This window comes from Lygodium microphyllum, chromosome 14 (genome assembly GCF_053477565.2).
Source record: "Lygodium microphyllum isolate KBCC chromosome 14, Lygodium_microphyllum_v1.1.10, whole genome shotgun sequence".
Classification (NCBI taxonomy): Eukaryota; Viridiplantae; Streptophyta; class Polypodiopsida; order Schizaeales; family Lygodiaceae; genus Lygodium; species Lygodium microphyllum.
The window spans coordinates 14,151,220-14,172,624 of NC_141148.1; positions in this window are offsets into that span (position 1 = coordinate 14,151,220).

The window sequence follows — 21,405 nt, forward strand, 5'->3', positions numbered from 1 at the left end:
TGACTATAATATTTACTTAACTAGGATTATCTAAGGGTGGTGGAGATAGAAATTTCCATGCTTTCACACCCCCAATGGAGAGGTTCTTTGGCATGCCTTGACCATCCTTTAACCTTTTCTCATCCCTTTCAATCGTTACATCTCCACCATGCAAACTAATATCTGATAGTGTCTTCTCAAGTGCTATAATTGCCTTGACTTGCATAGACCTAGGTTACATTTTCCAAGAAAAACATATATATACAAGAAAAGTAATTTCTCAATGATCCTGCATAGACCATGCATTGTGCAGATATGGATTTGAGACAAGGGAATATCGAAAACTACTCTCAAAATTGGATCTTTGAGGTGATGCAGTTTTCCAATTCCTTTTGTCAAGTTCCTTTGCAACATGCATGCAATATATGCATGCCGGGCTCTTTGAATTGGCCCCATTTGAGACATTGTACATGTACTTTAGGGTCTTAAAATCACCTATTAGTAGATGCTACTCTACTTTGAATCTTCCAAATCCTTCCATACTCAAGATTCTTCCATTTCTTTGCTCACTAATGATTTTGGATATATTTGTCTTGTGGAAAATCCAATGCAAGGTTTCAAAATTCTCAAATATAACCTAGAATCTATGTATATTATAATCCTATGACACAACAATAGTATTAGAATAAGCAAACTTCAAATTTAAAATATATTGCTCACCTCAAAGGACCCCAAATAGAATATATTGTTCTCAAACTGGACACTAAACCATTTTGGATTGTGCTTTGAAATTGTTGGATCGAGTGTCCTATTCATTGGAGTGATGGTGATCCATTCTAGCTTTTTATCCTTCATAATCGAGCACTCATCGAGCTTGAGTATAAAATTTGGGAGACCATCACATTCATCTAGAGCCACCTCAAATGATTAAATAGAGTATGACTATAGGGCCTCCAAGTGGTAAAATATACAACTGTATTTGTTGTAAACCATCGCCTCCCATGGTACCAAATGATATGCATCTTTGATATGGAATGGAGCTCCTAGAAGTTGTGAAACTTGATCATTTACTTATTTCCGCATTCTTTTGAGTGTTGGCAATATTGATCATTGGAGCTAAAATTCCTTCATCTTCCTGTAAGGAGATTTGTAAATAGCTGTGTATCCCCTACTAGATATACCTACCTCATCCAGGAAAGCTTGCATATCACTTGAGCTAAGTTGACTCCCTCTCAAGAAAATCACTATCTCCTGTTTTGCAAGATTATAATACTTTGGATCCTTCAAGATTGCTTTGATAGGTTTCTTATTCAGAAGCATTTTAAAGTGTTCAATTGATACCCCTATATTGAAGTTGTTTCTTCATTAGGGTTGTAGGATATCCTTGTATTAACAATAAAAAAATATTCGGTTATCATAAATTATTTTACAAATACTTTATGAGATGGAGAAAAAAGTAACAAAGAGCTTACTTACTTCATTGCATGTATTCTTTTCTTAATACCACCACTTCTTAGCTTCATGTCTTGAATACTTTGAAGTTTCCTACATCATTTGCAAACCCCAATATTGTTTCTTTAAGCCTCGATTGATCTCTCTATTTCTCTAGCTATAAAATAGTCTCCTTGTTCTATAGTAATTTGTTCTTACATTGCTCTAATGTTTGTCTCAAAGAGACACTCTCCTTCTCTAACAAATCTCTTTCTAACTTGTGTACATTGCTAATGGCATCCGAATGTTGAGTGTATCCTAAGAGGCCATTATAACCATTTCCAATGAAGCTTACTAAGGATGTAAGATCCTTGAATATGAAGGCAAGGAGTTATGAAAGAGATCTTTTGGATACAATTTCCCATCAATCCATAGATCTATATTCATTTTTCCTTGCAACCTACAAAGTTCTTTGGATATAGAAGACATGAGATAGGGTTCTTTTTTCTTACTTCATGGCTCATACTTGTGATCAAGCTTGATATGGAGGTGATATACCTCTCTCCTGTATCTCTTTGATGATTATTTGAACACTTCCATCTCCTTTTTGATGTTGATTCCACCCCATCCATCTCCATTCATGGTGCTGATTCTACCGTAGCCATCCATATTGATTCCACCCTTGCCATCTTTGTTTTTGATATTGATTCAGCTTCATCCACCCTTGTTTGTCATGTTTGTGATGTTTGTGAAGTTACTTTCAAAAAAAGGAGAGAGAATACATGGAAATATTCCAAACATAATGTGGGGGGCACAACTCAGGGCTTCACATAGTCTTTTGGCTCATCTTTTGATCAAAACAGACTATGTCATTAATTCCAATTGATTCAGATACAAGACATCAAGTTTTGAGAACTAGGCACTTAATTTTAATAAATGACCTCTAAACTCTTAATTAAGGATATTAAAGGGCACTAACTAATTTGTGTATTTTGAAAAAATGAAAAATTCTTGGTAATTTTGAAATTTTAGCAATTCTTATTAATTTTTGAATTTCCTCTCTATGCTGAGGTGGAATTTCTTACAAGGCCAATGTAATATCTCCCCCCCCCCCCGTGCTTTCCTCCCCCATAAGAAACCCCCCCCCCCCCCCTTTCTTTTCAAAAATTTTTACTCTCTCCCCCTACCGACTAGATGTTGGGGAGAGAGAGAGTGAGTGAGTGAGTAATGAGAGGGGGGCATGCAGCCCCCCAGGTGGAGGGTGGTGGCCATTAACGGCCATCTCCCTCCCCTTGTGAAGCCCTCCTCCCCACCATATAAGAAAGCCCCTCTCGGGGTCGTTGTCGGCACACAGCCCTCCCCTCCCTTGTCAATGGATAGTGTCCCCCCTGGCCATGATAAGAAAACCCCTCCCCCCCCCCTCATCATCATCAAGAGAGAGAGAGAGAGAGAGAGAGTTCTGGAAGCTTCTTCTTCCCCCTCCTTAAAGAGAGGTCACACACCCCTCTTGATATTTTCGAAAATACGTCCCTCCCCCTTCATTATCTTTTCTCCACTCACAAGGAGAGGCGGCGAGAATTTTGCATTAGAGAGTGCGGGAATTCTATCTCTCGTACATGTGTCTTCGAGTATGGCCCCGAAGCGAAGTTCCACAAGGATGGACGGAGCTACAAGTGTAGATGGAGGTTCGAAACAAGGTAGCACCACAACCGCGAACGGTTCATCAGGCATCAATACCACTAGAATCAAGGCATCACTCCAAACCCAGGTTGCTCTATTATTAAATCATACGTTATAATTATCACGGTGAAAAATCATATTCACATATATCACATTAATTGCATGTTTGATAATTTTCTAGGTATGAACTTAGTTGTGATGTATGTAACAAGCAAGATAATTTTCGTTGTAAGATGACATCATAATAGGTGAAATTGATTAGATAATTGCATCGTAAATTACCAAAAATATCTTGCAAGAATTCCTGCATGAAGTGCATTGCTCCTTGCACAAGTTCTTGCTTAAAATGCATTTTAGAGGACATTGAAGAAACAAAGTGCATCTCCATTTCGCTAGATGGATTTTAAGGTACATGTAATCAACTGTAGAAAAGATTAAAGTGCAATTAGACTCATACAATGATCACATAAAGTTAGATCATTCAAGAAGGTTATAGATCGTGTAAATAATTACATAGAGGATAATGTTAAGATTGCATGCATAGAAAGTACCTTCGCATGTGTGGCATAAAATATCATATGGATTATATCAAAATTGTAAGCATTGAAATGAAGACCAAGCCCTTGGAATCTCGCCAAGTAGTGAACGATCCGGGATCGAATGCTGGGAGCATCCGAAAAAAAGGAATCACACCTTAGCAGTTGGTCATACAAACGACTAATGAAATGATCGTGATTGTACACTTAGATACATTGTTTGAACTTCTTTGCTCAAGGAACTAATTCAAGACAAAACACTTAATGCTTCAAGTTAAAGGCCTGGAGGAGGGAGTGGCAGGTTCAGTTACCTCTGACTGCCTGCCTGGCCCTATCCAAGGGGGTTGTTAGCCACGCTGGGTATATGGACCGAACCCACCGTGAGAGGTCTCTCCGTGGGTGCTGCTTGGAGCGGGAGGACACTTGGGTGCCAAGGGAGGCTCTAGCTATAAATTCCTTACATCCGGATCCTGCACAAGAGGCTGATGTGAATCGAGATGGGATCTCAAGGCCCGTGTACTAGTCTACGGGTAGAACTTGGAGTAGCAATCCTGTTGATTGCTAGGATAGCCTTCAGACATGATACTTGATGTATTCCGGGACTATGATAAATAAAAATCAGATATTTGAAAAATGAACTTGCTTGACATCGATTTTGTGTCAGTGCTTAAGTTACGTGAAGGAACCTGTGTTTAAATTGATTAATTAAGGAAGCTACTTTTGCATGTCAAACATAATGTGGTAGGTAATTAGATAACTAAGCAAACCGAGGAAAGTGCGGTGGATGTGACTTGGATCCGTCCTACGAAAGGGTGGTCGCGGTTAGCTGGAAACTTTTCTCAAAAGACGTGTTAACAAAACTGTGAAGATGTAGAGTCGGTAGAGTTAGAATCCCGATGTATACTATTTTAGGGGAGGGGAATGAGACTATGCTTTATGGGCAAAGAGGTTGAGCTTCACATTCCTCTCGTTTTCCATTCTCCATGAATCAAGTGCAGCATAAATCCGCTTCGACTCTATTGTTCCTACTCAATGTGGTTCATCTGGAGCTCGATGCTAGCTACTTCCTAGAGACTTTCATGATAGGAAAGAAACCCTGACTTCAAGTTGGTCCTAAGTGGGAACGGTCAGATACTTCCGCTCGGGGCAGACTCGAGAAGACCTAGATTGCAAACCTTGTGACATTCCTTGCGAGTGCCAGGCGGTGCTTTCTAGACTCTCTTCCCGATGGGCTGCTAAGACATGTCCCACAAGTGGACGAGCAGACACATTACAGTTGGTATCAGAGCAAACCAATGAGATCTAAAGATTACAAGGAAACTTAATGGAGAAAAATAAAGAAAATAAGGGGATAAACAGGGGAAGGTGAGTAGAATAGAGTAGTGTTTTCTATTGAAAACATTTCTTTACTCACTCATAGATGCTGGGTTGTAGAGCCACGAAGCATGGAGCAAGTGCTTGGTGTTTCAGGTCATGTTCATGACTGTGATGCATGCTTCGAATTATCGTCAGAGGCTTGGCATGATGAATATTTTAGACTGCATCTATAATCCTTCACCTTTGTATGCGGAGCGGAGATGGACGGGAGACTCAGGAATATACTACATAGCAGCCCACCGACTCGCGTACTTGCAAACCAACTTGAAGAGAATCAAGTGGATGGAGGATTTAAAGATCTTGAAGTTGTTCATCTTTGTCGAAGCTCCCGTAAATGCAACTTTGCATGTTAGCAGTCGGCAAGTCAAGCAGAACAAGTATGTCTATAAAGAAGTGACCCGGGTAATCTCTTCTGACATGATCAAAGTGTTAGGGCGCTATGAGAAAAATGGGTATCAAAGGAAGGGATACCCCAAGCTTCCTATGACTTACTGTTTCCTGAAAATCCATGACCCCACTCCATATTATTATTCCATCCCTATAGCTAATTGTAACACAATCCTATTTTTCCCAAATTGATGTATCAATCAGCCTATCCTACTTATCCAAAATAAATGTACTCAAGGGGCTATGCCCTCATGAATAAATAAGACTTTTACAATTATCTATCCTGATGATAAATGTTAACTGAGGTGTTAAGTGATTAAATCACTTAGCTAAAAAGCTATGCTAGTCATATTAACATAATATGGGAACGTATGATAAGATGTTAACATAGAGAATCTTATTGTTCAAACGCAACCCCAAGCACAGGTTCCAAATCCGACTCCTGTACTAAGTCCAGCTGTGGCTCAAGAAAAGAAATTTCTTCTCAAACAAATTAAGCCACCCGAGTTTGATGGCAAGGGAAGGACCATTCAAGTCAACGCTGAGATTTGGATTGAGTCCATGGAGGACTATTTTGAGGCAATGGGAACTGCACCTGCTAACTAAGCCATGCTCACCAAACTTAAGCTTACACGCGAATTGAGACTTTGGTGGAAACAATGGTGTAGAGACCAAGCGATCTCGGAGGGGACGGTCACTTGGGATAAGCTTAAGGAAGCTATGTGAGGGAGGTATCTGCCACTTGCCTACCGCATACAAAAGATGAATGAATTCTATGACTTGAAGCATCTAGGATATCAGGGGGAAGCATATTATTTGAAGTTTGTTTCACTCCTAAAGTATGCACCCCCAATGGATATGACAAAAAAGGTGTCAAAATTCTATATTGGGTTGAATACCCATAAACACTTGATTGGAATCAATGCACCCACCAACGGACCTACAAGATGCACTCATTCGAGCTACTCCAATAATACAAGAGGTGTAGACCAAACCAAGAAACAACAAGATTTGGCCTTACAAAGATCAGAATAAGGGTATGTCTAAGGCTCAGACTAAGAGAGCGCAGGGTCAGAATCAGGGCCAAAGAAAGAAAGCTAGGGCCAATGCTATCAACAACTTTGTTCCAACACAAAGCAATGATCGCAACCCACGTTGCTTCCATTGCAAGGAGCCCGGACACTTCAAGAGGGAGTGTCCCAAACTTGGCAGAGGGCATCACCAAGGGCAATTCCAAGGTCAAAACAAAGCCACTCATGGCCAAGGAACCATTGTTATGGCCAAAGGAAGAACCTCCAGTGTTTCCAACAAGGAGTTATACAACGAAGAAGATCCATCCATGGATGCTGACATTGAGAGGGCAACGGTTCACACCACTCTTCACAAGAAGGATCCAAATTGCCAATTCTCGGTGATTCAAACTCCATCAGAATATCAAGGTAAAAGCTTCAAAACATTGATTGACTGTGGCACTGCGGACTCCATTTTGCCAGTCTGTGCAAAAAGATTAGGGATAGCCATAATAGATGCAGCTACTTTACTTGTGGAATTAGCAAATGGTCGTGAGATCACTTGTACTAGGCAAACTGCTAAGGTAAAATTTCTACTGGGTGGAAAGCCAACTTCTGTGAGATTCAGGGTAATGAACCTAGGTGTCCATGAATGTTTACTTGGAATGGATTGGCTAATACCCAATGATGCCCACATCCACTATGGGAAGGGTCAAGTCTCCTTTCGCAATTCTGAAGGGAAACTAGTCACGACTCAAGGTGAGGCTAGTAAGCCAAAAATAGAGTTGGCAAAAGCAACACGGATAATAAAAGGTGCTCAAAAGGGTCTACGTGTCTATCTGATTAAACTAAATAAGCTAGATCAGAATCAGGAATCTTGAGAAGAACCTTCATGGTTAAAGGTATACGTAGACGTATTCCTTGAAGATGTGACGGAACTTCCTCCCCAAAGGAAAGTCGACCACGAAATCAAACTTGTGCCAGGAGTTGCACCGGTCGCAAAGAGGCCGTATAAGATGTCCATTCCAAAAGCTATCGAGTTGAAAGAGCAACTCAAGCAACTGTTAGATCAAGGCTACATCCAACCTAGTAGTTCTCCATGGGGAGATCTAGTGTTGTTCCAAAAGAAGAAAGATGGAACGCTTCGCCTATGCATTGACTACAGCGGGTTGAATCAAGCAACCATTAAAAATAAATACCCCATTCCAAGAATAGATGAACTACTTGACTGTCCTCAAGGGACAAATATATTCTCAAAGATAGATCTTAGATCTGGATATTATCAGATAAGGATCAAAGAAGAAGATATTCCGAAGACTGCATTCAATACAAGGTATGGACACTTCAAATTCCTAGCGATGTCATTCGGGCTGATGAATGCTCCTACTACCTTCAACAGATTAATGCAGGATATCTTTAGGCCCTATCTTGATGACTTCGTACTCGTCTTCTTTGACGATATCCTAGTCTACTCGAAATAGGAAAAAGACCATGAACCCCAGCTTTGCGTTGTTCTTGAGACAATGAGAGTACACAAGTTTTATGCCAAGAAGAAGAAGTGCGCATTTTTCAAGCGATATATTGAATATCTGGGATTCATTATATCAGTAGAAGGATTTTTAGTAGATCCAGGTAAGGTCAGAGACATTCTGGAATGGCCAACACTAACTTCTATCAAAGAAATACGTAGTTTTCTTGGGTTGACAGGATGGTATAGAATTTTCATCAAAGATTATGCTTTGATTGCAGCATCTTTGACTGATCTACTAAAGAAGCAAGTAGCAGTTGCATGGTCACCTGCTGAACAGACCAACTTTGACAAACTAAAGCAAAGCTTAGTATCAACATCCATCCTAAAACTTCCTAATCTTAGTAAGGAGTTTGAAGTGGTAACTGATGCTAGCGCACTTGCTTTAGGATGTGTACTTATGCAAGAAAGTCATCCCATAGCATATTCTTCAAGGAAATTGAAGAGCCATGAAAGGAATTATGCTACCCACGACTTGGAGTTGTTGGTTGTCATCCATGCTCTCAAACTTTGGAGACATTACTTGCTAGGTAACAAATTTTCCTTAGTAATGGACCACAAGAGTCTTAAATGAATCTTCACCTAGACCGAGCTCTATATGAGGCAATGTCGATGGATCAAAGTGCTGGAAGAATACGATTTTAAAATCAAATATAGGCCTAGAAAAGAGAACTTAGTTGCCGAGGCACTCGATCGCAAGGCATTTCTAAATTCTCTTATTTTGCAAGATCCATCAACAGCAAGGTCTCTAGCCACAAAGGTATCAATGCCAAACAACCCGATTCTTGAGCTAGCTAGAGAAGAGGCATGTCATGACCCAATCAATCAAAAAATGCTAGGAGATTCCCATCAAGGATCAAGACTCGAAGCTAAAGATGAAGTATCAAGAATTCTCCATCAGTAGTGGGCTTGTCTACTTTAGGACAAGATTATGTATCCCTGTAAGCCAAACTCTCAAGTAGAAGATACAGTGGGAAGCCCATGATTTCCCTTTCTCAAGACATCCTGGTTATGCAAAGACTCTTAATGCAGTCAGAAAGAGCTATTATTGGGAAAGGCTCAAGGGAGACATACTCAAATGTGTCAAGGAATGTTTGTCTTGTCAATGCATTAAGGCAGAACATGTTAAAATGCCTGGGAAATCGCAACCACTTGATATTCTCCAAATGAAATGGGAATTCATTAGTATGGACTTCATTGTTAGCTTACCCCAAGTTCAAGGAGGATATAACTCTATTATGGTTGTAGTAGATATGCTCACCAAGGTCGTACATCTCATCCTTGTCAAGACGAACTATAAAGCTTCAAACATCGCAAGATTATCCATCAAGGAAATATTCAAACTTCATGGGTTACCTAGAAGAATCATTAGTGATCGTGACTCTCTTTTCACTATTTTAGTACAGCTTATCATCCCCAAACTAATGGTCAAACAGAATGAGTCAATCAAGTCATTGAAGATATGCTTAGGGCATACTGTTGTTGCGATCCCAAAAAGTGGATTCAATACTTACCACTGGTTGAGTTTGCCTACAATGCTTCTTACCAATAGAGTATTTAGATGACCCCTTTCCAAGCATTGTATGGGCATGATTATTGTACCCCTTTGAACTTCTCAGATCCAACTTTGAGGGTAGAAGCTTCTAGACAGATGCTGGAAGACATGGATGATCAAATCAAATCAATAAGGCAAGACATTCAAGCTGCCAAGGATAGACAGAATGCCTATGCTAACTTGAAACGGCAATACAGATCCTTTGTCAAAGGTGATATGGTCTTCATCTGTGTACGGCCTAAAAAGAGTTCACTGTCCTTGGGAGAGTACAAGAAGCTAAGTCCAAGGTATTGTGGACCTTATAAGATTACCAAGTGCCTAGGGCCTAATGCTTATAGACTACAGCTGCCCACAACTCTAAAGATTCATAATGTATTCCACGTTAGCCTATTGAAAAAGTATTTACCTAATCCAAATCATGTACTTGATGATCAACAAATTGTAATGCCTAGCCAAGGAGTCCTTGAGCTACGGCCTGATAGAATCCTAGATATTAGGGAGAGGCATTTGAGATCAAGGACCTTAAGAGAATACCTCATCCAGTGGAAAGATTATCCCGAAGAGAATGCCACCTGGATGGATAAAGATACTCTCAACCAACAGTACCCCCAAGTCTTCTCGAGATGAGGACATCTCGATTCCTCTAAGGGGGAGAGGATGTAATATCTCCCCCCCTGCCCGTGCTTTCCCCCTCCCCCCTTGAGAACCCCCCCCCCCTTTCTTTTCAAAATTGTTTACCCTCTCCCTCTCTCCCCCTGCCGATTGCATGTAGAGGAGAGAGAGTGTGTGTGTGAGTAATGAGAGGGGGGCATGCAGCCCCCAAGGTAGAGGGTGGCGGCCGTTAACGGCCATCTCCCTCCCCTCGTGAAGCCCTCCTCCCCACCATATAAGGAAGCCCCCCTCCCCCCCGGGGGTTGTCGTCGACATGCAGCCCTCCCCTCCCTCATGAACAGCGCCCTCCCCCTGGTGGTCTCGACGATAGAAGCCCCTCCCCTCCCTCGTCAACGGACAACGCCCCCCCTTGCTGTGATCAGAAAACCCCTCCCCCCCCCCCCCCCCCCCATCATCATCAAGAGAGAGAGAGAGAGAGAGAGAGAGAGAGAGAGAGAGAGAGAGAGAGAGAGAGAGAGAGAGAGAGAGAGAGAGAGAGAGAGAGAGAGAGAGAGAGAGAGAGAGAAGAGCGAGAGAGAAGAGAGAGAGAGAGAGAGAGAGAGAGAGAGAGAAGCTTCTGGAAGCTTCTTCTTCCCCCCTCCTTAAAGAGAAGTCACACACCCCTCGATATTTTCGAAAATACATCCCTCCCCCTTCATTATCTTTTCTCCACTCAAGGAGAGGCGATGAGAATTTTGCATAGAGAGTGCGAGAATTCTATCTCTCGTACATGCGTCTTCGAGTATGTCCCCGAAGTGAAGTTTCACAAGGATGGCTGGAAACCCTACAAGTGTGGATGGAGGTTCAAAACAAGGTGGCACCACAACCGCGAACAGTTCATCAAGCATCAATACCACTGGAATCAAGGCATCACTCCAAACCCAGGTTTCTCTATTATTAAATCATACGTTATAATTATCACGATGAAAAATCATATTCACATGCATTACATTAATTGTGTGTTTGATAATTTCCTAGGTATGAACTTAGTTGTGATGTATGTAACAAGCAAGATAATTTCCATTGTAAGATGACATCATAATAGGTGAAATTGATTAGATAATAGCATCATAAATTACCAAAAATGTCTTGCAAGAATTCCTGCATGTAGTGCATTGCTCCTTGCACAAGTTCTTGCTTAAAATGCATTTCAGAGGACATTGAAGAAACAAAGTGCATCTCCATTTCACAAGATGGATTCTAAGGTACATGTAATCAACTGCAGAAAAGATTAAAGTGCAGTTAGACTCATACAATGATCACATAAAGTTAGATCGTTCAAGAAGGTTATAGATCGTGTAAATAATTACATATAGGATAATGTTAAGATTGCATGCATAGAAAGTACTTTCACATGTGTGGCATAAAATATCGTATGGATTATATCAAAATTGTAAGCATTAAAATGAAGACATAGCATTACATTGCGTGCATTAAGTTGTTGGAAAAATTCAACATTGTTTGTAATCTACCAAATGGGACTGAGATCCATGAGTCCCATGTCAAAGTTCTTGGTGACTTCAAGAGGGATAGGTAAAAGCTTGGCGCATGTGAGGATTACTAAGAAGGCTTAAGAAGATTATACTTAAGTCGGAGTAGGAACTGTTCTAAACAAAACCATCTTGACCAGCCATGGTCAAGGGGATAGACAATCTTGATCAATTAAGATCAAAGATAAAGGTACATAGGTACTTCAAGAAATCTAAGAGATAACCAGCAAGTTGACCAACCGAGGATGACGGGGCTGTCCATGATCTATTTTACAAGGAGACCTAAGGTAAGGATAATTAGGGTCGGCAGGGTACAAACCCTAACCCGAAGATAAATGGGAAACAAGCAACCTAGCTTGCCAAGCCCTTGGAATCTCACCAAGTCACGAACGATCCAAGATCGAATGCTGGGAGCATCCGAGAAAAAGGAATCACACCTTAGCAGTTGGTCGTACAAATGACGAGTGAAATGATCGTGATCGTACACTTAGATACATTGTTTGAACTTCTTTGCTCAATGAACTATTTCAAGGCAACACACTTAATGCTTCAGGTTAAAGGCTTGGAGGGAGTGGCAGGTTCAGTTACCTCTGACTGCCTGCCTGGCCCTATCCAAGGGGGTTGTTAGCCGTGTCGGGTATATGGACCAAACCTGCCACGAGAGGTCTCTCCGTGGGTGCTGCTAGGAGTGAGAGGACGCTTGGGTGCCAGGGAAGGCTCTAGCTGTAAATTTCTTACCTCTGGATTCTGCACAAGAGACCGACGTGACTCGAGATGGGATCTCGAGGCCCATGTACCAGTCTAAGGGCGGAACTTGGAGCAGCAATCCTATTGATTGCTGGGATAGCCTTCGGGCATGATACTTAATGTATTCTGGGACTATGATAAATAAAGATCACATATTTGAAAAGGGAACTTGCTTGACATTGATTTTGTGTCAATGCCTAAGTTACATGAAGGAACCTGCGTTTAAATTGATTAATTAAGGAAACTGCTTTTGCATGTCAAACATAATGTGGTAGGTAATTAGATAACTAAGCAAACTGAGGAAAGTGCAGTGGATGTGACTTGGGTCCATCTACGGAAGGGTGGTCTCAGTTAGCTGGAAACTTTTCTCGAAAGACGTGTTAACAAAACTATGAAGACCTAGAGTTGGTAGAGTTAGAATCCTGATATATGTTATTTTAGTTGAGCAAAATGGGACTATGCCTTATGGGCAGAGAGGTTGAGCTTAGCATCCCTCTCATTTCCCATTCTCCATGAACCAAGTGCAGCATAAATCCACTTCGACTCTATTATTCCTACGCAAAGTGGTTCATCTAGAGCTCAACACTAGCTACTTCCTAGAAACTTTGCTGATAGGAAAGAAACCCTGACTTCGGGTCAGTCCTAAGTGGGAACGACTGGATACTTCTCTCGGGGTAGACTCAGGAAGACCTAGATCGCAAACCCTGTGACATTCCTTGCGAGTGCCAGGCAACGCTTTCTAGACTCTCTTCCTGATGGGCTACTAAGACATGTCTTACAAGTGGATGAGCGGACATGTTACAACCAAAACTTGAGTCCTATTGTCCCCTAATGATAGATTTGTTAATGGCAATGTCCTCTTAGTCAGTGCATTAGTAAATCATCAATAATATCCTAGTAACGATAGAAAACTATGCACTTCTTTAGGAGAACATGGTAGACTCATAGTGACGATAACCTTTATCTTTTCAAGATCGGTTGCAATACCAGCCAAGCTAACCATATGTTCCAACAACAATCCATATGACACTCCAAAGATGCACTTCCTTGGATTGAGAGCAATGCAAAATTGCATGCACTGTTCAAAACATTTTCTTAGAAGAATAAACTATCTTTCCCTTATGGTGGCTGCCCTTAGGTCATCAATGAAGAGTTTCAACTCCTTTGGAGAAGTATCATTCAATGTTTTATCAATTGTATATTGCCAAGTCCCTGGTACATTGTATAATCCAAAATCCATAACATGATATGCAAAGGTACCAAATACAATGATAAATATTATTTTCAACTTATCTTTCTCTACGATAGCTACTTGGTTATAACCAACAAAGTAGTCTATGAATGAATAGATATCCCTATCCAGTAATTAATCTAAAATTTGATCAATGAATTCCAACAGGTAGTAATCTTTAAGTGTTTGTTTATTAAGCTCTCTAAAATCTATGCAAAGTTGGATTTGGTTTTCTTTTTTCTAATAACAATGATTGGTGAACACCACTCCGTGTGTTGTATAGGAAATATCTGACCATCCTTATGTAATTTTTATAGCTCGTCAAATATTTCGTCCCTTAACTCAAAAGGCATACACCTCACTTTTTGTTGAACAAGACAACTACCCTCCTTCAAGGGAATAGTATAGACAACCAAAGTAGGAGGAATACCCCTCAACTCATCATAGCTCTAGACGAAAACATCACAAATTTATTGGATCAAGGACACATAATCCTTCCTTTGTTCCAGACTAAGAATAGAGCTTAATTTAATCGGTTATGGATCATTCAAGGTACCGAGATCTAGCTCAATCACATTCACATCCCTGATTCTATCTTGAGCTTCTATAGACTCATTCAAAGTCACTTGGTAGACATCCGTAGTGGACCCTTCTTTTGATTCACCACTTGATGAAGTCTCACTGCCCTAAGGATCCTCTAATGCATCTAACTTTTTTGAGGATAAAGGTACTATCTTGATTTGAGGAGATTCGGGATATGCATCCACTATTATGCGTTGGCACCTTAGTCAAAAATCAAACGACTAGTAGGTATATCAACTTGACAATCAGATTACAAAATCCATGGCCTTCCTAATAATATTTGGTAGCTTGGCTGCCCTACAAACCTAATAATCCTAGAGTCTAGAATGCATTCCACCTTAGTAACAATCATGTGGACTTTGGTAATGCAACCTTTCCATTTCCTTACACTATCGAATATTAGCCCTCGAGAGAACTGTGGAGGCATCCTTTTGGGTTTTCAATCCCATCCTTTCCATCAATTCTAAACTCATATGTTGATGACAAATCCCATATTCACAATGGCATCATTCCCTATTATGCTATCAACATATGTTGTTACCCTTGGGCAATGCTTTATATTCAAACTAGTCACCTCCCACACCCAAGCTATTCCCAAGCATTTGACAATATATCTAGTGTGCGAAGGATCTTCTTAAACTCTTTATGCACTCCTGGAGATAACTTGATCATCTCAGGAGATTCACATCAGGCTTTACCTTGTGAAGAGAATTGGCTAGGTCAAATTCATGATAGTTAGCAATGGTTCTCTTATCTCACCAAACCATTCTTTCTCTTGGTCCTCGTTGAATTGTCTCTTTCTTGGCCTTTACCTTCTTCTTTGGTAGCTTCTCATTAGAGTGAGCTTTGCCATCAACAACTTTTAGAGGACTGAATTCCATATCAGGGTTAAAGACTTGCATCCCCTTATCATCCTGTTTAGGGTTTGCCTGAACAAGTGTTACATGATCTCTAATGCCTTCTTTAACCTTCTGTCCTCTTGTAATGGCTCGTAAATTGAAAGCCTTAGTGGTGTTGACATGCACAGCTTCAATAAGGCTGACACCACTGTGACTAGGTAGCTCTTCTACCATAGCTTTTTCTCTGTATAATAGGATTTGGCTGCTTACTCCCTTGTGCTAAAGAGAGTTGATCTTACTCTAGCAAGTACTAGCTAGATGGCCAAACTTCCCACATATATCACATTTGACATTAAGATAGTTTCTTGGAAAGTGCTGACCACTTCACCACTTACAGCTAAATCTTGATGGACCACCCTCTTAGGATGTTGACTTCTATCAAGTTTTGTTGCTTCTTTAGGAAATTAACGTCTACGGCTTTTTGTCTATACTATTCCATTATCATATCAATATAATGCTTCATCATTTCCTTGACTTTGCCAAGAATATTTGATGCACTAGACTCATAACCAGGATCATCCACTTGTTGTATAGATGACCTAACCACCTAATTAGGAATCTGTTTGATTAATTGGCATGACATTAGAGTTCATCATTTGGCTTCCATTATTTAGTGGAACTATTTGGCTAGCAATTGGCATAACAACATTAGGAGGAGTCGATAGTATGGGCACATTTTGCATTATGCTTCCTCCTTCATTCGAATTGATCATAGATGTTACAGTCACATCTTGACTTCCATCAATCAATGCCAAATTATTTATAGGACCTAGACTCAAATTTAGGTTTTCCCTAGATGCATAGGCCACTTGTAAGCGTGACTCTACCTCCTCTGCTCGTGTAATAACAGTGTCTATATCAACAAGAGCCACACTAAATTTCACTTGGATATTGAAGTCTAATCCATGTAAAAGGTATTGCAATTAGGTAATAGCTCAAATAGGAATAGAGGTTTGCAATTTGTGAAATAACTATTTCACTTTCACCTTAGCATTCTCATTGGGCTCTTGACATGTCACATTCAGCACATACACTCAATACTCACCATCTCTCTGGAAAACTCTCTTCGAAAGGTTGCAAAGAATAAATCGATCATGGTTATGGTTTTGGCTTCCAAGCCATGATATGAAATGTAGCTCTTTCTTTTAGAGCCATGTTGAAAAACATCATGAGATGTCCTTTGTCTTGAATTTGAAAATTGAACATTAATTTTTGAAAACTCACTCATGTGAACTTTTGTATTTTCCTCTACTAACACATTAAAAATGGATAGAGGAAAACCTAAGACTGGAAAATCTGACGTTCTTGTAGAGGCATTGCAATGGGTTGCATCATCATGATGACTAGGCTTACTCTATGTAACGTGCATGTCTATCAACTATCCAAGCACGTTTTAGCGGTCCATTGAGAAATGAATCTAAGTGTTGTCGCCCGACACTCCCAAGGAATGCTTTGGGATTTGTCACCTGGGGTTTACCGAGTCTGCCTCACAACGGAACGTTCATGGTCAAACCCACTAGGATCGACCTGAAAACTGGGTTTTTAGAAGGTCTCCTAACAGCATTTTAGCGTCCGGTTTTGGATATCCTCCTTTATGAAGAGATACCCAATCTGAAGAAAATCCATACTGCACTTGGTTAAAAGAGAATGGAAAATGAGAGGAATGTGCAGCTCAACCTCTCTGCCTGCAAGGCGGCATAGTCCTATTCCGGTCCCCTAAAACAGCATGCATCAGGTTCTAACTTAACAATACCTAAAGTCGAATGGTGATAAATCCTTGTGAGAAGCCTTCGAGTTTTGTGGGACCACCCTGAACCCGTCTCGGGGATTCCGCCCATCCGCTTCCCTTGATAGCTTTAGTTTTCTAATTAGGTCCTACCACATTTATGTGGGATATTTGAAATCAACTTCATTATTTAAGCCTTTTAGGGAACATGGTTCGTTCATGTAATTTACAACACAGACACAAAAACAAAACAAGCAGTCCTTTTGACAAACAAGTTCCTTAACTTATCTTCAAGTTAATCTTTGTCTCATGTCCACGCAGGAGAATTATGTATCCCTTCTGTCCAATAGAAATACCCAAAGTACTAGCTCCGAATCACATGCCACCAAAATTTTCATCCTTTATCTAGAATAGGATCTTCCAATGCCCTAGACGTTGGGCTCATGGTAGTCTACAATTCCGTTCTGGTCTAGGCAAGGGGTGTCCAGAGCTCCACTAACCCCAAGTGACCTAGGAGTGTGAGACACAACTTCCGTGGTTGGCCTTTTCACCACTCGACCTTCGGCCCATAAATGGAGCAGTGCCCTCTTGGGGTAATCCGCGATGAGAACTTGGAGATCATCCACTCGTGCAAAATATCCTTCCTTAATTAATCCAATTAAGAATCAACCACGATCAAGGCAATCAGCCTAATATCATCTTCCAATGAAACATTCATTTATTTTCCATGCCTACTTGTCATTATTGACCCTTGCTATGCTTTTACCATCAAACACAATTACTTAGAATATTTATCCAAATAAAAAATGTAACAATCAATTGATTTAAAAAAAAAACATTTAGGGTGTTGTTCAATCAACCAACAAAACTAATTGTATTTTTCCTAAACAATACAAGAATAGATGTGATAATGATTCCATCGCATATTTGCTCTCCCACTTGGGATCAAAGAGCGGTTCTATGAAAAAATTACTTAATACTTGTATGCACAATTCCTAATGTTATTCTTTTTACGATTATACTATTCATGTAATATTCATGTGTTCTTTTTTTCCCCGTGTCTCCCCCCCTTTTTTATAATATCAAGAAAAAAAATATATCATGAGTACAATGTTTTTAAACCCCTCTCTCTCTCCTCGCCAACAGCATGTTGAGGAGAGAGAGAGAGGGAGTGGTAACGCTGGGGGGCATGTAGCCTCCCCTAGGTGGGAGGGGTGGCCATGCCACCCACCTCCTCCCCCCTATATAAGGGGAGGCCCCTCCCCTCCCTCGACGATAGAGGAGACTACGCCCCCTTTCATATGTCACCACCCCCCATCAGCTCATGCGCGGGCCCTTGGGCCTCCAATTGAAGGTCGTTCCCCCCTCCGTCGGTAGTAACTACAGCCCCTTTTAGGGCTTTCGACCATAGCCACCCCCTGATTCACCAATCGCTACCCCCCCCCCCCCTGAGGCTCTCGATGGTAGTCACCTCCCCCCTGTTTGCTAGCCGCTGTGGGTCCCTCCTTGGGCCGTCCGAACAAAGCCACCCCCTCCCCCCTAACCGTCAATCACCACGTGTCCCTGTGAAGGAGAGAGGGGCCTTCTCCATCGTGTTCTTCGAAGGCTCTATGTCACTAAGTTGTCTGATGTCGCTATGAAGGAGAGAAGAGAAAGAAGGAGGGAGAGAGAGAAGAGAAGGAAGAGGGAGAGAAGGAGAAGGAAAGAAAAAGGAGTGAGGAGAGAGAAAAAGAGGGAGAGAAGGAGAAGAAGAGAAGAAGGAGAGAAGGAGAATAAGAGAAGAAGAAGGAGTGGGAGAGAGAACGAAAGAAGTGGGAGAGAAGAAGGAGAAGTGGGAGAGAGAAGAGAAGAAGAGGGAGAGAAGGAGAAGGAGAGAAAAAGGAGTGAGGAGAGAGAAGAAGAGGGAGAGAAGGAGAAGAAAGAAGGAGTGGGAGAGAGAAGGGAAGAAGTGGGAGAGAAGAAGGAGGAGTGGGAGAGAGAAGAGAAGAAGAGGGAGAGAAGGAGAAGGAGAGAAAAAGGAGTGAGGAGAGAGAGAAGAAGAGGGAGAGAAGGAGGAGGGAAGAGAAGGAGAGAGAGAGAAGTAGAAAGAGAGAAGAAGAGAAGAAGAAGAGAAAGAGAGGGAAGGGGAAGAAGGAGAAAAGAAGTGGGAGAGGGAGAGGAGAAGAAGAGGAGAGAGAGAGAGTAGGAGAATAAGAGAAACAAAGAAAGAAGTGGAGGAGAGAGAATTAGTAGAAGGATAAGAGAAAAGAACGAGAAGAGAGAGAGAGAGAGAGAGAAAGAAGGAGAGGGAGTGAGAGTTGGTGAGTAGCTAGCTGCAAGGAGCAACACCCAAACCACCCCTCGGCGAAGGACCCCATCCAATGATCTTTCCTACCCGAAGCTGTCGTCCCGAAATCGGTTAAAGTCAGGACTGCCCAATCTCTGCGAGGTGAATGGCTTCCAAGAAGAGAGACGAATGGCTCCCAAGAAGAAAGTTGCCAAAGGTGTAGGAGCCAAAGCCATTGATAATGCTGGAGAGGTGAGTGGAGAAACCAACACAGCAAACACAATCAAGCCCAGGTTCTAAGCTTTAAAATTAATTAGGTATTATTTCTCGTGGAAGAGATGATAGGGTTGGTGATGTGCATGGAACAAGAATGAGTCTTAGGGTTCTGTTTACTCTAAGTACTGAGTTACATGCGTGAAACGATAGAGTTTGGAATTCACATAAGATTATATGCATGAAATGATAGCTTTTGCACACATGAAATGATAAGGTTATCGCCTTACTTCACATAAAATGATAGCTTTTTAACCAGTTCAGTGCATGAATAGTCATTTAGAATTCACGTTTCGCAATCATGGTTAAAAGAAACACATGAAATGTTAGTTATGTTCATGAGATACACTTGCACCGTTGGACAAAATCCTAGACTTTTATATACGCAAGTCACATGTGATCCGGTGCATTAGAAATAAGTACTCGTTGCCAGGAATGAGAGAGATAAAAGTCGTTTAGGAGATACAACTGTACTAAACGCACCATGTGCATGATGGATAAGGTTGATTGGAAAATCCTATATAGAACCTCACTAAGAGAATTAGAAGGATCGCATGCATCTAGACTACATCTTGAAGGTCTAAATAAAGAATCATGTGTTGCCATGTGTGTTAATTGAGCTTGGTTGGAACCAGAAGATTAAAAGACCCTTGGTTGGATTGCGAATAAGGCATGTTCGTTGCCTTGATTGACCAGCTAATGCTTGAGTTAGGGATTAAGATATCGTAAGGTAAAATCCAAGGGAAAAGGGCAAGTCAAAAATAAGTTAACTTACCAAGATCATTTGCTTACGTAATCTTATTTGAGATTATTGGGATCTCGCCAAGTCGTGAAAAGACCCAAGATCAGATGCTGGGAGCATCCGAGGAAAAATGAGTCATACCTTAGTAGTCGGTTGTACAAACGACCTCCGAAATGTTCGTGCTTGTACTTAGGTACATTATTTGATCTCTTTGTTCAAGGAACCAATTCAAGGAAAACACTTAATGCTCTAGGTTGAAAGCCTAGAGGGAGAGGCAGGAATAGTTACCTCCAACTATCTGCTTGGCCCTATCCAAGGGGATTGTTAGCCGCGTTGGGTATATGGACCTAACCTACTGCGAGAGGTCTCTCCGTGGGTGCTGCTTGGAGTGAGAGGACACTTGGGTGCCAGGGGAGGCTCTGGCTGTAAATCCCTTGCCTCCGGATCCCGCACAAGAGGCCGACGTGACTCGATATAGGATCTCGAGGCCTGTGTAATAGTCAACGGGTGGAACTTGGAGCAGCAATCCTGTAGATTGCTGGGATAGCCTTCGGCGTGATACTGGATGTACTCCAGGATTTTGATAAATAAAGAACAGATATTGGAGAAAAAAAGCATTTGCTTGACATTGTTTTTGTGTTAGTGCCTAAGTTGCGTGAAGGAACCCATGATTAATTCGATTAATTAAGGAAGCTACTTTTGCATGTCAAAATATAATGCGGTAGGTAATTAGATAACTAAAGCAAATTGAGGAAAGTGTGGTGGATGTGGCTTAGGTCTGTCCTACAGAAGGGTGGTCTCAGTTAGGTGGGAACTTTTCTCAAATGATGAGATAATAAGACAATGAAGACCTAGTGTCAGTAGATGTGGAATCCCAGTTTATTCTGTTTTAGGGGAACGGGATGGGACTATGCCATATGGCAGAGAGGTTGAGCTTCGCATCCCTCTCATTTCCCATTCTCCATGAACCAAGTGCAGCATGAATCCGCTTCGGCTCAGTTGTTCCAACGCAAAGTGGTACATCTGGAGCTCGATGCTAGCTTCTTCCTAGAGACTTTGCTAATAGGAAAGGAACCCTGACTTCAGGTTGATCCCAAGTGGGAACGGCCGGACACTTTCGCTCAGGGTAGACTCCAGAAGACCTAGATCACAAACCCTGTGTTATTCCTTGCGAGTGCTGGGCAGAGCCTTCTAGACCCTCCTCCTGATGGGCTGCTAAGATGTGTCCCACAATCGGACAAGCGAGCACGTTACAGTTGGTATCAGAGTGAACCAACAGAATCTAAGATTTACAAGGGAACTCAATGGAGGAAAA